Source organism: Stegostoma tigrinum, chromosome 17 (assembly GCF_030684315.1).
Source record: "Stegostoma tigrinum isolate sSteTig4 chromosome 17, sSteTig4.hap1, whole genome shotgun sequence".
NCBI lineage: Eukaryota > Metazoa > Chordata > Chondrichthyes > Orectolobiformes > Stegostomatidae > Stegostoma > Stegostoma tigrinum.
In genome coordinates this window covers 3,927,206-3,943,177 of record NC_081370.1, presented here as the reverse complement: position 1 = coordinate 3,943,177, position 15,972 = coordinate 3,927,206, and the positions used below count along the sequence as shown (strand labels likewise).

Sequence of the window (15,972 nt, the reverse complement as noted above, 5' to 3'; positions counted from 1 at the left end):
TCTTCCCGGAGGGCCAGGGGACAAGGCCACATTGCTAGACCTTGCCAACTTGGACCAAGGTGCCAACCAGGTCGGCCCATCTCCAGGTTGTGGTGGAAGTGCCAATAGTGCCATAAGAAGGTCAGTGACTTTCTTCATTCTGCCAGGCTAAGCACTCCATTCTTTGCTCACTCTCATTCACTGTATCGTTGCAAGTGCGCCCTCCTCCCACCGAGGTTCATGCTCCCATGATCGTGTGCAACGCCTTCCCTCAGTCATTCTGTTCTCCCCGCAACCTCCCACACCACTACCCCTGCATGCTCCCTTATGCCACCTCCTCCGTCCCTCTGAACACCTTCCCCCACATGCACATGTACTGGTAGTCGTGGCACTCGCTGCCATCTCACTCAACAACGCCGTCCTCCTATTCCACGTTGAGGCAGCCCACAACAGGGTAGAATAAGGTCATGTGGTTGGTCCCATTAACCCAGCCATCAGCCTCACTCATTGCATGTCACTTTGAATGAGTGATTGCAGTGCTGTCACTCTGTTAGGTCTTACAGGTATGGAAAGCCTGCTATGATATCTCTGGAGAAATACTCGGCTTCTGCAGAAGACATTCTCCTTGACTTCTGAGGACAAGCATCTCTTTGCAACCATTCTGATACCGGTCAAGGAAGAAACAGCCTGGACCCCTGGCGCTCGGAGGACTGCCAGAGACCACGCATCCGCTGAGCTTAGGTCAGGAGAGGGTGGAATGGAGGGCACAGTAGCAGTGGCAGACAGGTACATAGAACGCAGTGGCCGTCATTGCCCAGGAATTGAAGCAGTGCCGTGACCATCTTGCTGCTTCCATGTGTAGATTGGCAGCTGTCAGGGAGAACCAGACCCAGAGTCTTCATTGACTGAGGATGTGCACACAAGCCTCCGCTTCATTGTCCCGGCTATTGTTCCTCAGGACTGAAACCATAGTCATGGCGAACCTTTACCCCCACCCAGGTTTCTCACTTGGAGACAAGGCAGTGATCTCTCTCTCGCGCACACACACACACACACACACACACACACACACACACACACACACACACACACACACACACACACACACACACACACACACACACACACACACACACACACACGCCCCCTCCACGAGGGACCAAACTGTGACATAGTGGGAGGAAGAAGACGAACCTATTCAGGTCACTTTGGTGGCACGACATATAAAGATTGTGTTTTAACGATGTACAAGCCAGAAACACACTGTTACACCATTCAGCATCTTTTCATGGCTACAGACAGGGTTCAATGGATAGAGCCTACTCTACCATCTAGAAGCAGAGACAGCAATGTGGAAACATGGTTTTGGGTCGTACTGACACTTTTGGTTCTCTTCGTTCAACTCCCTCTGTGCACAAAGGTGTGAAAGTCAGCGAGTTGCATGTCAGTGGCTAGGTCAGTGAGATGCAACATACAGAGAGGGTCAACGCTGCAGGATTCTCCAGGAATAGACTGTATGGCACATGGGACTGTGAGGAATGCTCTATCCATTTAAAAATCCCATGATCAGTGGTCATTGCAGCCCCTCCCATACAAGTCAGGTCACGTATCCCACTCACTCTGAGTAGGACTACAGCCATTTTTCTATCCCCTGGTGCACAGTCTGGTGGAAAGCACCAGCAAGGAGAACCTGGCTGAGAGTCAGAGATCCAAGAGCCCTATATCTGAGTCTATGGTGACAATAGGATCAGATTCCGCTGAGCCCATTACAGTCAAATTCAAAGATTTATAGATTGATACAGAACAGAAAGAGTCCTTCGGCCCATCCAATCTGCGTCATCATCGCTACCACTAGTTACGACCAATAGTTGATTGACATTTCCCAGCTACATTAAGCGCAAAGGGTACCACTGAAGTGAGACATTAGAGGGTGCCTGAGCCTTATACAAACTCCCTGAACTAGCAGACAGAAAATCAGAGGAGAAATTATCCTGGAATAGGAGTAAAGACCCTATACCTAAATTAGAATGAATAGGGTTGATTAAATAGTCTTTTCAACATTACATTTAGCCCTCCATAAAATATTTGAAGGTCACCTACTAGTCTGAGTGTTTTCAGCATTAATTTTGTTCAGTGTGTGGGAGAAGTAGGAAACAGTACAGCACAACTGTTCCAGTAAATGACTTTCTCGGTGTATCAAAAACTTGTCTCATTACAAAGAGACTGAAGAGAACAGTTTTATGTTATGGTATTGCAGGCAAGTAACTTGGTGAGGTCATCTGAGTGACTCACCAGAATGCAGTGATTCTAGTACACATTAGCATCCAACTCTGATTTGAAGCTTTTAAAAATCTGCCCAATACTTTGAGGGAACTGATATGCCTTTAAATTAGCTACAGTATAAGACATTTACAGCTTGTTAGAGGCTGTCTTTGATGTGAACAATTTGGAATCCATCATTGGACTTTGATCATTCATTTTTTTTAACAAAGGCCTTTGGCAGTTTAGGTGACAAATCCATTAAACGAGCAAGTTGGGTTACTTGTATCAATGCATTCCTGTGTGAGGTGCTGGACCCTGATTTGGTGCCAAGAATCTGCGCCTTCATAAAGTTGGCTTGTAAAATGTGTACACATGCCGATGGAAGGAAAATGACCGAGGTCATCCTATGCTTGAGTGCGTAGGATTACTCATGATACTTAACCGGATAATACCAGGCAAGAGCAGTCTGGTGGATTGTAAAATGAGCAACGAGCATTTGTTCACTGCCTTTAACACAGTAAAGCATCCAAAGCATTTCACAATAGTGATATCAAACAAAATTGAGCATTGTACCACAAATGGAGATGTTACATCAAGTGGCCAAAAGCTTGGTTGGAAAAGGATTTTAAGGAGCATCTCGAAGGAAAAGCAAGAGATAGAAGATAGGAGAGATTTAGGGAGGGGATATCAGAGCTTCGGGTATGGGTGACAGAAGGAACAGCCACCAGTAGTGGCGTGATGAAAATCAGAAGACACAAGAAGTTAGCATTGACCCTGCAATTTCGACTTTGTCCTTCCTTATTGCCTTTATTCAAGGCAAAAGTTGCCCAGTTTCTCAAGTCCTTCTTATTTTTCAGTCGCTCAGCACTGGAACTCTTATGAATGCATGAGTTGAGTGTTTAATTTTTGTAGTTTCGAGTGGCATTTGGCATTGGCATTGTTACTGGAAGTGAGGAGAAGGAAAATAAAATCATTGAGAAATAACGAGCAGGGAAAGGAGAGCTGGTCTCGCAACCCTGTCCCACATCCTTGATGCCTGGAGCATCAAAACAAGAGAAAACTTTTCTCCCCTTTGGTCAGCTCTGCCATTCAATTAAACAATTGATCGGTATCTTAACTCCAGCTCTTGCTTTCAGAGCCCAGAATACGATTTGACTGAAAAATACTTCCCTATCTCAGTCAACTGACAGAACTATAAGAGATTTTAAGGGAGGGAGTTCCAGATTTCCACTGGTCTGCAGAAGTGCTTTCTGATGCCGTCTTTGAATGGTCACATCCAATTTTAAGATAATGTCCCATTGCTCTGGACCCGTTGTAAACTCTCTAGGTCAGCAGCCACCTTGGAAAGGTAGGGAATTTGATCTGGAGCCCCAAATTCAGATTTGGTCAGTGAGCTTTATTGCGTATTGGTTCTGAGGAAGGGTCATTGGTCCCGAAACGTTAACACCGTTTTTTTCCTTCACAGATGCTGTCGGACCTGCTGAGTTTTTCCAGCAACGTTGTTTCTGTTCCTGGTTTACAGCATCCGCACTTTTTTTGGTTTTTATTGCGTATATGCCTGATAGGATCTAAAAGGGTCAATGGGAGTGTCATAAACAGTGTCGACTGTGATGATGTCATGTAGACTGTGGACAGAACAGCTTAGGAGTTTGACAGAGTGAGATCTAGCATTTAGACCTCCTGAGAATCTTCGTAACAATCTCTATAATATCAATGTAATCTGTTACTAGTTCCTAACCACATCCTCTTAACTACAGAGAATATTGTAGTTAAACCAAGGAGTAGTTTTCCTTGACCACGTTGGACCAATCAGTCCCTGTAATTTCCTGCACTTAGAGGATGATGACAGTAATCTTCATCTTGGAGAGCAGCTGATGTAAAGTAGTGAGTGGGCATGTCCATACAGCATCCATTTTCTGGGCACCATGAGTACTCTCAGATCATCCTATGTATACATGCCGTTAAGAGTAAGTCGTGCTGGGCCATTGGTGGAGCTGTTAATGAACATCATCACAAGTATGTGAATAATTAACTTGCTGTTCAGAAAGTGGATGGTATTGTCCATGATTTACCTCCGGGATCAACCTTCAGCTCAGGTCTGCTTCCAGCGGTGACAGCCCTGACCTTAGCCCATTCCCAGTAGCCCACCATAAAGAGCCTGTAGGTAGGCAGGACACAGGATTGCAGCATCAAATAGCCTAACTCCCACATCAGAATTCCACAATGAAAAGCCGGCCTGTGGTCTGTGCTGCATATAATGGTTCATCATCTATCTTGATGTTCCTGTTATGTTTAGTCTTGGAAAATAACTGGGTTTCTAACTCTCATTTAATATTTTTCTGGTGTCTTAATTGTGTGACTTTATCACAAATGACTTGGATCACATGACATTGGATCCCATGACCTTCCATGAGACAGGCCTGCACATTGTTCATGTTTTTGTATTGGTTGGTTGCTTTTGTTCATGGTCCTGTGCCAGTCGTTATTTTACAAGTTCAGAAGATCAAAGGAACAATCAGGCAGATAAAGAAAGCTCACAGAATTCAACTACACGTGGGAACTATGGAGATGCAAAACAAAAATTTTACAGTAGGAAGCATACAGTCAAGGTTTTTTTTTGAGCACAGGTAAAACGCATACAGGAGACAGAGTATATTGTTCCATTAGGAATTCAGAAGGCAAAAACAAGTTGTCGTAGCCTTTGATTTAGTTGAAATGCAGTATGACCAAGATGGGAGAAGTGCACTTTTATACTCTAGTATCACTAATCTGCTGATCACAATATCTGTTTAATTGCTCTATCAATTTCCCAATGTGAGAAATCAAACTCTTTCTTTCTGTTCCACTCTGAATAAAAAAAATCAGCTGAGGTGCTTTTATAATAAATCAATAATTTTATATTTATTAAAAGAAAACTTCATTTGATGCAGATGTAAAACTCAGTATCATATGTAGTTTTTAACTTGAAAATGTAAATATTTATTCCTTTTAGGAGCAGTCAAGACACACAAACACCAAGAAAAGGAAAAAAAATATTTCTGCAGTGATTCACTTTGATGAGAAAAAAACACATTTTGCCATTAATGGTTAGTTGTTGAATGAGAAAAAGGGCAAGGTGTGAAATGTTCAGATGACAGTCAACCCAGTATTCTGTCACACATAGATCACTAGATCTGTGCAGTTGTCTCTGGGGTCTTGGCAGATACTACTTGCTCAGAAAATACAGTATTATGTCGTTTCCAAACGTTCTTCATGAGGACAAAAATTGCTGGAAAAACTCAGCAGGTCTGGCAGCAACTGTGAAGAGAAATCAGAGTTAACATTTCAGGTCCAGTGACCCTTCCTCAGATCCTCAGTTCTTTCTACTTTTATCTCATCTTCATGAGTACAATCTGGTTTCATACTGGTTTCATAACAAGGATGCTTCAGAAAAGCAGAAGTGAGTTGGGCAAACTTTTCCTCAGCAGGACATTTTTCTAACTGAAAAACCAAATGATCTCCAAGCAAAACTATTCCCATCTGTCACAGACTCTCTGTTTTCTTAGAAGTGATTCCAAGCAATTCAATGAAATCATGTGACTTCTAGAAAACTGGTTTGTTATGAAAATGTCACAATGTACAAAGGGGCATTTCAGAAATTTTTCTTAACAATCTGTTATCTTTAGGGAACATGAAATAAATTCATTTCTTTCCACACAATTACTCAAAAAATATTACCTCATCCTTCATATCAAGAGCAAAAGAAATGTAATGTGTAAAGGGAGCTTGAAGGTTTGGTAGAATGCTTTTGTTGAATTCAATCTTGGAACGTGTTTGAGGTGTTTACACTGGTTCAATTGGGAACTGTTAAGTGGAAACGTATTATTTGCAATAAAAGAGTTAAGGGTACAGCATGAGGTTTTGGGGGTACAGGGCTCACGGTGGCTTCTGTGAAGTAATTGATATGAATGATATCCAAGCGGGGGCTTATTTTTTCTGGACATTTTGGGTTTTGTTATTTGGCAAGGAGGACCACATTGATAAGGATTTCCCTGATTTTCATTCGGAGCAAGGTTTCAATAATGAGTTACATTTTTTCTCAAATCCATACGAACTCCTTTGCAATCCATCAAGTGGATTGCAAAATTTCTACAAAAACGGCATTGTTGTGGCACCCAATACTCATATCATACTGTACAAGTTAACATGTCAACTGTGCAAATGAATAGATACACCTGTCCATTTGTAAAGAAGAATTTCTTTGCTTCTCTACCTCTCCACCTTTGCTCCTTTATAACTTCCTTAAAGCATTTGCTTAGCCTGAGTGTTTATTCACCTCTTGAAAGTCTCCTATGGATCACTGTCAGTTTTTGACCTCTTGGGCTTATGAAACAGTTTGGGTGGCTTTATTGTGTTCAAGACACTATAAATCGGTTGAAAGGTTTATTTTGTCCATGACACTGGGAGAACTTACCTGCTTTCGTTTGAATAAGAACATGGCTGTTTTATATCCAGCTGAGAAGACAGTGAAAACCATTATTTAATGCCATATTTGAAAGACAGCGGTCCTGAAAATGCGGCACACCCTCAGTACTGTGTTGGAATGTTAGACCATTATAAACTCAAGGCAAGCAGGTGCTATTGAAACAAAAGTGACTTGTTCTTATAGCAATACCTTTCATACCAGGATTTGTTTCATTTATTGATGGGCTTTGCTTTCTAGACCAGCATTTATTGCCAATCCTTAATTGTCCTTGAGAAGATGATGGTGAACTGTCTTCCTGAGCCCTTACTGTCCTTGGGATATAGAGACATGATCAATACTGTTATGGAAGGAGTTCTAGGGCTTTGACCCAGTGACACTGAAGGAACATTGATCCACTTTCATAGCAAATATTTGAAAGGAATCTGGATGGGTATATGAATAAGAACGGTTTAGAGGGATATGGGCCAAGGTTTAGAGAAAACAATTGCCTGGCACTTGTGTGGAACAAATGTTCCTTGCCATTGATCAGCTTGAGCTGTTGTCCTGGTCTTGTTGCAAAGGAAAATGAGCTGCTTTAGTATCTGAGGAGTTGCAAATGATACTGAACATTGTGCCATCATCAGTGAACATTCCCATTTTTGACCTTATAATGGAGGGAAGGTCATTGAAGCAGCTGAAAATGATTGGAGCAAAGACACTCCCCCAGGGGAAGGACGATGCCCCAGTATGCTTTATAGCCAACAGCTGTTTTAAGCCTCCATTTTAGTTTTGTAGTAAAGACATTGAGGAATTTTGTTATTACAAACCATATGGCCTGAATTAAGATGGCAGTTGGCATAAATCCTGGATAATTTTAAACAGTAAAATGATGATGGTAGCCATTGGCCGAGGGAGCAATGGACGATCACGTAATGAGAATAAGAGATTGAATAAAAATAATGCTGCCGACACCTGTTGTATAAGACAGTTGGACTCAAAGGATTTGGCCTTTAGTCTGCTGACTCAGTCCGCCTTCCTGTCGTCAGGTTTCCCAACACAGTGTTTTTACAGGTGCCCATTATTTCTCAACGATTTCGCCTGCAGTTGATACTGATTGTGCTGTGGATAAGAATACTGTTAACTGAGGCCGTTGCCTTTGCGTTTCCTCCCCCCACCATTGATTGTTGGCTAGTGACACATAGACTTCCTAATTACTTTGTGTGTGTGAAAAAGCTTGTCGCCAAATCTACAGCATTTCTTTCTCCACCCACTACCTTTATGTGCGTTTTTTTTTCATTTGACCGGTGACCTCTGAACCCACTCTGAAACCAACAGAAAGCAATCAATCCCCTCCCTTCCTCAACACCGGTCCTCTCCTCACACCCCCGCACTATCCCCTGCCATCGTTATGGATCTGTTTCTCCTTTCTCTGTAATATGTCAGCCAGCAGTCCAGCCGAAAGTAAAGATCATTTCTCTTTCCAGGCTGTCGAATTTCCCAGACCTGGGCGGTGGAACTTCTTAAAATGAGAAAACTGGGCTGAGCAAAAGGTTCAACAAGGTTGTAGGGATGTGTTCAAATCCTGCAAGGTTACACATATATGTTTTAGCAATCAGTCATGTTTCACTGCCAAGTACTCTCTTTCTGATGTGCTGGGTAGGCTGGGATGCAACAGAAATCAGTTTCCTTTGTGCGTAGATTATATAACCTGCGCACTGCATCTGAGGAGCATCTTGCAAAGGGCGCCAAGTACGGGGAAGGCTGGAGAGTTGTGTGTAGCTTTCCCTGTGCGATTTGTATCCGCGTGAGGAGATGGTTATGCAAGGATTGAGTGTGCTCAGGCTGCATGTGGCGACGGCAGCCGGGAGAATCCCAAGCAGCTGTTCGGATTGAGCTGTCACTCACATTATGCACACATTTCACCACTACACCCCGCTCCCCACCCCCATTACCCAGTCTTTTGTGAGTTGTGTGCAACTTCCATTTATGCTGAACACCTCCCCATTTTATCCAAACACTGAAAGATATTTTACAACCAGCATCATAATCATGTTTATTTGTGTTTTAACAATAGACCAGGTGCCAACCCTGTAAAGTATTCTTAATGTGCATTTTCAGTTTTGTTTTCAATACTTGGTCCCTTTAAATCTTTTTTCATGGCTGTACTTTGGTGATATTTAACACGGAACTAGACCTTTGCAGTCCCCTTCAAGGCTGCTGCATGTTTCCACACATGCAGAACCGATTGGGAACTTCGGCTGCAGCATTTGCTCCCTGTTCTGTGTTTAAAGAACTGGGCCAAAGCAGCTACCAAAATATGGCAATTGACAGTGGCCCCTCAGCTAGGGTTGGCCAGTGTATTCACCAAGATTTTTTCTGACTCGGATTAGTTAAAACTACTGAAAAGTGAGCAGATAGGTGAGAGCAGAATTTGGTGTGGCTCTGATGCCCTTCAAAGTCTAATATCATTCTAGACTTCTATGTCCAATATGGTCACTTTAACTAAACTAACAGAGGGCTGGTGCACATGACAGTCCAAATGAATAAGTAAAGCTAGATGCCAAAGGTTGTTTATGAGGGTTTGAGTAGGGGGTTGGAGAGATAGTAAGAATTAAATTGTATCTCAGAAAGATTTTCTTCTAAAAAGTGATCTTACTGTATGTAATAGCTGCACAAGTAGGGGCTGTTAAGTACTTAAGGCAATTTGTAAAGATAATGAGCCTGCTGAAAAGGGATTGTATGCACTGCTTTAAACTACACAAGTGACCCTTTGTTAGTCAATATGCTTGGCACCATTGTAAATTAATCCAAGCTTGAATTGCCTCCTGTGTTCCTCATAATAACATATTTTAGATTAAATGCATAAAACTTTGTTCAAAACGTAAATCCTAATTTAGTATTGTGTGCACTAAAGCAGAACGTGGGTGATTTGGCTGCTGCTTGCAACGTCAGATTGTTGGGCATGTAAATCATTTCATACTGTGGCCTACAACTATTATGTTTGCTGATTAGCAGAAGTGATTATTGAATTGCTTCAAGCAAAATATTCCTGGCTTCTGTCCTGGAACTGGTGACGACAGTTATTAACATTTTGGTTGTGTGTAATGCAGGGTTGATGTGCCCAGTAGGATACAACATTCAAAAGTTTTTAAACACTTTGTCTATCAGCTTTTGTAAATTGTTTATTGTTTCTGGAGTAAGAAGAAACACCAATTTACAAAAGAGATAATGGGAACTGAAGATGCTGGAGAATCCAAGACAACAAAATGTGAGGCTGGATGAACACAGCAGGCCAAACAGCATCTCAGGAGCACAAAAGCTGACATTTCGGGCCTAGACCCTTCATCAGAGAGGGGGATAGGGTGACGGTTCCTCCGACCGCCCCCTCGATCATGACCCCACACCCGAGCACCAAACCATCATCTCCAACACCATTCATGACCTCATCACCTCAGGGGACCTCCGACCCACAGCCTCCAACCTCATTGTTCCCCAACCCCGCACGGCCCGTTTCTATCTCCTTCCCAAAATCCACAAACCTGCCTGCCCTGGTCGACCAATCGTCTCAGCCTGCTCCTGCACCACCGAACTCATCTCCACCCACCTGGACTCCATTTTCTCCCCTTTGGTCCAGGAACTCCCCTCCTACGTCCGTGACACCACCCACACCCTCCACCTCCTCCAGGACTTCCAATTCCCTGGCCCCCAACACCTCATTTTCACCATGGACGTCCAGTCCCTATACACCTGCATTCCGCATGCAGATGGCCTCAAGGCCCTCTGCTTCTTCCTGTCCCGCAGGCCCGACCAGTCCCCCTCCACCGACACCCTCATCCGCCTAGCCGAACTCGTCCTCACCCTCAACAACTTCTCTTTTGACTCCTCCCATTTCCTACAGGCTAAGGGGGTGGCCATGGGCACCCGCATGGGCCCCAGCTATGCCTGTCTCTTTGTAGGTTACGTGGAATAGTCCCTCTTCCGCGCCTACACAGGCCCCAAACCCCACCTCTTCCTCCGTTACATTGATGACTGTATCGGCGCCGCCTCATGCTCCCCAGAGGAGCTCGAACAGTTCATCCACTTCACCAACACCTTCCACCCCAACCTTCAGTTCACCTGGGCCATCTCCAGCACATCCCTCACCTTCCCGGACCTCTCAGTCTCCATCTCAGGCAACCAGCTTGTAAGTGATGTCCATTTCAAGCCCACTGACTCCCACAGCTACCTAGAATACACCTCCTCCCACCCACCCTCCTGCAAAAATTCCATCCCCTATTCCCAATTCCTCTGCCTCCGCCACATCTGCTCCCACGACAAGACATTCCACTCCCGCACATCCCAGATGTCCAAGTTCTTCAAGGACCGCAACTTTCCCCCCACAGTGATCAAGAACGCCCTCGACCGCGTCTCCCGTATTTCCCGCAACACGTCCCTCACACCCCGCCCCCGCCACAACCGCCCAAAGAGGATCCCCCTCGTTCTCACACACCACCCCACCAACCTCCGGATACAACGCATCATCCTCCGACAGTTCCGCCATCTACAATCCGACCCCACCACCCAAGACATTTTTCCATCCCCACCCCTGTCAGCTTTCCGGAGAGACCACTCTCTCCGTGACTCCCTTGTTCGCTCCACACTGCCCTCCAACCCCAACACACCCGGCACCTTCCCCTGCAACCGCAGGAAATGCTACACTTGCCCCCACACCTCCCCCCTCACTCCTATCCCAGGCCCCAAGATGACATTCCACATTAAGCAGAGGTTCACCTGCACATCTGCCAATGTGGTATACTGCATCCAGTGTACCCGGTGTGGCTACCTCTACATTGGGGAAACCAAGCGGAGGCTTGGAGACCGCTTTGCAGAACACCTCCGCTCAGTTCACAACAAACTACTGCACCTCCCAGTCGCAAACCATTTCCACTCCCCCTCCCATTCTTTAGATGACATGACCATCGTGGGCCGCCTGCAGTGCCACAATGATGCCACCCGAAGGTTGCAGGAACAGCAACTCATATTCCGCCTGGGAACCCTGCAGCCTAATGGTATCAATGTGGACTTCACCAGTTTCAAAATCTCCCCTTCCCCAACTGCATCCATAAACCAGCCCAGTTCGTCCCCTCCCCCCACTGCACCACACAACCAGCCCAGCTCTTCCCCTCCACCCACTGCATCCCAAAACCAGTCCAACCTGTCTCCACCTCCCTAACCTGTTCTTCCTCTCACCCATCCCTTCCTCCCACCCCAAGCCGCACCCCCATCTACCTACTAACCTCATCCCACCTCCTTGACCTGTCCGTCTTCCCTGGACTGACCTATCCCCTCCCTACCTCCCCATCTATACTCTCTCCACCTATCTTCTTTTCTCTCCATCTTCGGTTCGCCTCCCCCTCTCTCCCTATTTATTCCAGAACCCTCACCCCATCCCCCTCTCTGATGAAGGGTCTAGGCCCAAAACATCAGCTTTTGTGCTACTGAGATGCTGCTTGGCCTGCTGTGTTCATCCAGCCTCACATTTTGTTGTCACCAATTTACAAAAGCCTTTTTTAAAAGATTATGGGCTGTGCAACTAGCCCCCTTCAGACAGCAGAAAGAAAAAGCCTACAACAGAGATTTGGGACTGTGTGGGCTGCTAAACTTTGGCAGCAAGGCTTGAATGTTGGGCAAGGTATACATGACTAGATATGGCTACTGAGCAGTTTGGATTATGCAGGATTCACACGACTTGAAACTCGTATTTGGAGTTGTATTTCAGTTCAAATACCTTCTTTTCCTAGCTACAATCAGTTTTGAAGGAGAGTCACCAGACCCAAAATGTTGACTTTGCTTTCTTTCCACAGATGCCACCAGACCTGCTGAGGGTCTTTAGAAACTTCTGTTTTTGGTTCAGTTTCTAGCATCCACACGACATTTTTTATTCCGATTTGTCCTGCCTCACTGGCAACATAGAGCCAGGATTTACATGGTATGACTCTACGCTGGTAATGAAAGTCTTGATTGGGTAGGGCAGTAAAGGGGCATTGAGGGTAAGATTATGAGAAGGGCACTTATGACTGCACACTGGCTGTGACGAGGTGAGATGGGGTAGAGTACATGCAACTGTGGAGAAACCAGAATTGGGCAGGATGAGTGGGACATTTCTCAGGCTATGAGGAGATGGGATTGGATAGAGTACAATCAATGGTACATAGACTAAGTGTGTAATTACACACTGTTGGTGAAAATTAAGATTGGGCAGAGTACATAGCAGTGTATATAAACAGTGAGGAGTCACAATTAAACTGAGTACATTCTCGAGTACATTGTCTACTTATTGCTTTTGAACCATCACATTTTGCCAGACTGTATGTGGCTCGATGCTAGCAGTATAGAGTTTGGATTTGTTGGCTGTATTTGGGCAGCAAGCACACACTGGTGACCTTATGCTGGGTGTGAAGTGTCTAGTTTAGGGGCAATTTTACTGCACAATGGCAGATTGGTTGGCCTGCTGTGTTCATCCAGCTCCACACCTTGTTATCTCAGATTCTCCAGCATCCGCAGTTCCTATTATCTCTGATACTATTTTAACCTCGCTGCGAAGCCTCTTCTAGGGATGCCTACCCTGAAGAAGTTACCCTCCTCCCTCTGGACAAACCTCAGGGGATCTCCCTCGCACTGCAGCTGTCATGCCACCTATCTTCTCCTCTGTCCATCTTCAATCCGCCTCCCCCTCTCTCCCTATTTATTTCAGAACCCTCTTCCCCTCCCCCATTTCTGATGAAGGGTCTTGGCCCGAAATGTCAGCTTTCCTGCTCCTAAGATGCTGCTTGGCCTACTGTGTTCATCCAGCTCTACACCTTGTTATCTCGGATTCTCCAGCATCTGCAGTTTCTATTATCTCTGGATCAGGTACATTGCCTATTTACAACCATGAAGAGTCATACAGGGCAGGTATGTTCAATTGTAAACTGTTAGTGAGGAGTCAGAATTGGGCAAAGTGCACATGACTGTGTACCAGGAGTCAAACTAATGCTTTTCCCTAGATTCTTGAGACTTCTGAAAGGTTATTTTTTGATTTTCAGCACTGTCTTTTCATTCTCATTAACTCCTTCACTAGATGAGCTGCAGTCTTATATGAACATTACCTTCTGTATTTGTGATGACTTATGCAAGCAGAAGCAGAACTTGAAGAATTCATTAATATCCTCAAAAGATCTTAACCTGCCATCAAACTTAAAACCATAATATATAAGAAGACTTAAATTTCCCAGACATCACAGGATTTTGATTGGCATTCGACAATATATATAAGCAACAGAAGTTTTTTTTCAATAGTAGTGTACACTTCACAAAGAATTCATCAATTTGCAAAGAATTCATTGTCTACGGTCCCAAGTTTCACGAATCACATTTAACCAAGTATCTCTTTGTTGAAAGGCTCCCCGTCATAGCTCAACTCCAAACTCTAGGCAGCCCCTCCCCCTTGCCTTCCCCTTTCTAGCTGCCCGCTTCTCACCTTGTCCAGCAAATGCTCACCTCTGCCAGCCACGCCTGGCAAACTGGCAATTTTTCTTCAAAGCCTGGCCTTGCCCACCTCCCTCTGGGCTTGCTAGCATGTTCACCAGCTCTCTGCCATTCACAGCCTGCTTTCCTTCTGCTTTTGATGCTGACATGCTCACTAGTGAACATGGGTATTTTGAGCATTGCTGTTTAAGATGGCAAGGAAATAGTTGGGTGACCAGGGAGGTGTCAGGTTTTGGGCAGAATATATGCAATTGTATGCAAACATTTGAGGAGTTGAGATTGCATTTATTCCCATTTCCCACGCTGAAATACTAAGTGAACATTGAAATGCAAGTTGTTGTCTGAACTCACCTTACCCAAATAGCATGGACTGAAAGAGGCTTCCTGGTGTTGTGAAAATTGACCACTCTCAATTCTGTGAGATTCAAGGGAGTTAAGACTTTATTTGAGTATTTGCAAGGAAGAAGATTTCAGTTACGCAAAGAAACTTTAATACTACTGTGTTGACAGCACATGTTCATTGTTCTCAATTTCATGTAGGTGCCTATTATCTCAACCTTCAGCCTTGTATCGGCTAATTCCCATGTTCAAGCAACCATCCTGTCTGGCCTTCCATTTCCCTTATCGCCTTGCTCCACATGCCAACTGTAGTCACACAGTTCGTTATTTTACGACGGGTGTACAAGCATTCCCAAAGACAGCTTTGATCAAATATCCTATCCTTCCTTGAGGAATTCAAGCATTTCTTTCAAGATTATCAGGCACTTCAATTTCAACCCAACTAATATTAACCCTGTCATGCCTACTTCACCATTAATTCTGTAGTTGCTGGGGCTGAATCGGATTTACATGTTGGTCATGGAGCATCAGAATGTTAATTGAACAGACCCCAGTTTGAATAGTGACTATTCTTAACAGAAAAACAAAAGGCATTTGTTGACCAAGATGGTAGCAGAATGGCATAGAATGATTGACAGTTGTGTATGGGCGTACCGGTGGCTTCTACAGGAATTTTCAATGAAACCTTTGTTTGAAAAACTTGGGACATAACCAGAGCTAATGAAACCGTTTTCGTTTTCTTATCAGGACTGTGCTCAGTAAAGTTGCTTTTAAAGGTCTGCCACACTCTCAGAGTAGAGGGAACAACCAGTTCAAAAAAATCCTTTTCAATCCAAAGTTGAAAGCTTGAGTTTCGACAAAACTGCTGCAGCTATTTTTGTTTCCAGACACTACAGTTCCTACCCAGATTCAGTCTTTATAATCTGTTTTGAGCTGGTCTACTGATCCAATTTGCACTCTCTGAAGTTGACTGTTTGGTGAGTGAGTGTTGAGGCCTACTTCACACTTTATCGGGCGCCGGCTTTCAGTAAGGAAGGCGAATGGACGACCATGAAGTAGGAATCACAGTGTCCCTTACTGATACCTGTTCAATCTGCATGTGTTGTGCTGAGGGCCCAGTGAATGGGGGGGCCCATCAGGGCTTGACAACCGCAGTTCCAGAGCCTGCTGTGCTCTGCTGGAGGGGCAGAAGCAGGCCCCGAGCCCACAATCTCTCTCCCTGTTTCTGGGATCAATGAACAAACGTCTAAATCACCCGCACTATGGTGGAAGATCTGATCAGAAACTTCTCAAGCTTTTCACATCTACAGTATAAAAGAATAACCAGCCAGATTTGGCTGTCTTTCATCCAAAATGGGGGAGCTATGGCCTACTGGTATTGTCACTGGACTGTCAACCCACAGACCCCAGTAATGTCCTGGGGACCTGGGTTCGAAGCCTGC

At 44.6% G+C, this 15,972-nt stretch overlaps 1 protein-coding gene across 4 annotated transcripts in view; it reads left to right on the top strand.

Moving 5' to 3' along the window:
• Window positions 1-15,972, top strand: part of LOC125459567 (potassium voltage-gated channel subfamily KQT member 1) — a 676,985-nt gene that overhangs the window by 344,435 nt on the left and 316,578 nt on the right. The window lies entirely within an intron of this gene.